The sequence below is a fragment of the Apis dorsata genome, unplaced genomic scaffold, assembly GCF_000469605.1.
Source record: "Apis dorsata unplaced genomic scaffold, Apis dorsata 1.3 scaffold_4, whole genome shotgun sequence".
NCBI lineage: Eukaryota > Metazoa > Arthropoda > Insecta > Hymenoptera > Apidae > Apis > Apis dorsata.
Genome location: NW_006263307.1, coordinates 9,227 through 11,907, shown reverse-complemented (window position 1 = coordinate 11,907; position 2,681 = coordinate 9,227).

Genomic DNA, 2,681 nt, shown 5'->3' with positions numbered 1-2,681 from the left:
CTTAATACTAAACTTAATTTAAACTTACTCTTAAACTTAATACTAAACTTAATCTAGACTTATCCTTAATATTAAACTTAATCTAGAATTATCCTTAATCTTAATATTAAACTTAATCTAGATTTATCCTTAATCTTAATACTAAACTTAATTTAAACTCCGTTCAAAAAAAAAATAAAACAAAAAAACGATCTTATCCTTAATATTAAACTTAATCTAGAATTATCCTTAATCTTAATATTAAACTTAATCTAGATTTATCCTTAATCTTAATACTAAACTTAATTTAAACTTACTCTTAAACTTAATACTAAACTTAATCTAGACTTATTCTTAATCTTAATACTAAATTTAAAATATATAATTTAATCTATTTGCAACATCTGTACGAAGAATATTCTCATCTAATTTAAAGCGAAAAAAGAAAAATTTTAAATTTAAAATGTTTCATTTAAATAGCATTAAAATGCCCAAAACAAATCGAAATGTCTACAAAATGCCCACAAAGAAAACAGCAAAACGCAAGCCAACAAGAAGATGTTGTAAATGTTAAAAAGAAGAAACCAAAATATACCATTCGAAGAAGAATCTCAGAAATCTCTCTGAATCATTGCCGATCTCACATCACGACTTACGTCAATTGACTTACCAGAGTCATCGAACTAGGTGATACTTACCAGTCGTGGTCAGTGAAAGGTTACGACAGCGGTCTAATAATCGAACGCTTTATGTCCCAACGACACAGGAAGGAGCAAGGATACTAGATCCTTGACCACCTGAGCCGATTAACAAAGACGACGTTCAACAACAAAACCTAACTCTGGCCAAGTACGTGAGCGTACCAATCGGCCAGAGCGCGGACCTTTGACTGACCACCGGAAGTAGAGCACCAGCTCGACGACACCTGCAACTGTCGCGTAATGTATGATCGACAATGACTCGAGTGAGAATGGATCTAACACCAAAAAAGAATGGAATTCGATAAATGCAATTTCAACTATCCTTAAAAATAAGAAATGAAGAAGAAGAAAGGAAGAAAGAATAAATTGGAACGAAGATAGAAGACGAAGATAAGAGAGATCGACGAATAAAAAATAAATAAAAAAAAAAGAATTTATTCGCTTTAAATTAGAGAGTGTATCTTCGTACAGAATTTGCTTACAATAAATTCGCATTATTAATTAATATTAATAAATTATTAGGTATTATCTGTATCAAGGATATTCTCGTTTGAGAGAAGGGAAAGAAAATCTGGTTAAAAAAAAATTAATTTTGTATTATTACAGTCAAAAAAATTTTGGAATATTTTCTACTTAAAAAAAGTAAAAGTTGAGAAATGAAATAAAAAGAGAGAAAAAATTAAGGAGAATATCCTTGTACAAATATTATTTTGTAATCCAACCTGCAATAAAATAAATCGATTAAAATAATCAAAAGGAATTATGCAATGTATATATAGAGTGGACTCAAATACATAATTCTTAGCTTACCAATTTAAATTAAGAGAAAAAGTTAAGAAGAATATCCTTGTATTATTGATTCAAATAATATTATTCTGTAATTCAATCTGTAATAAAATAAATCAATTAAAATAATCAAAAGAAATTATTATGCAATGTGCATATAGACTGGATTGCAATACATAATTCTTGGTCAGTCTATTCTAAGAGAAAAAGTTAAGGAGATAATCCTTGTCCAAATATTATTCTGTAATCCAATCTGCAATAAAATAAAACAATTAAAATAATCAAAAAGAATTATGCAATGTATATATATAGAGTGGACTTGAGTACATAATTCTTGACTTACCATTTTAAACCTTCCTAAATACTATTTTTAATGAAATATATTATAATGTATATATATTTTTTTAAATTATATATATATATTATAAATATAATTAATTAGATCATAGTAAATATACATTATAATATACTTCATTAATAACAAATAATTAATAAAAAAATTAAAAGTCATAAAATAAGTGAATATAAATTTAATTTTGATATTTTACACAGCAATTTCGAAAATAATGATTTTAAATGATACTATAAGAATCAAAAAATATTCATATAAGTAAATTTTTTAGCAGTATTTTCATTAACAAATGCTTTAATATCGAGGGATGAGTGATCACCTTTTTGCAACTTTTGCAGCTGCATTAGGTGATCCAAAAACTGGACCATTTCCACAATATAAGTGGAAGAAACATGGGCATTTTATATACGCAACACTACTTTTAAAAAACGCGATCGTTTTTAACGCAACACTACTTTCAAAAAAGGAATTCAATAAAAATTCAAATGAATCAATAAAATTAATAGTACTTAAAACTCAAATCAAAGAAAGCATGCAAAATTTGAATATTATTTTTTAAAAAATTCTATTCTAGAATTAAAATTATTAATTTTAAAAATCGCGATGTCTCGCAAAAAACGCAAAACTACAACAAACGCGTTCATTATTTTTAACGCAACACTAATGCAAACCGTATTTTATTTATCGCAACACTAATTAAAAAACCGCGATTTGCCCATTTGCCCATGATGCACGTTGGGCCGGAATATTCATCGGCCAGAAAATATAACTACTACTACTACTATTACTACACTACATATTAAAAACGAGCACAGTGACAAAGTAGTAACAATGATCTCCCATGCTTTGGATTCGAAAAAAGA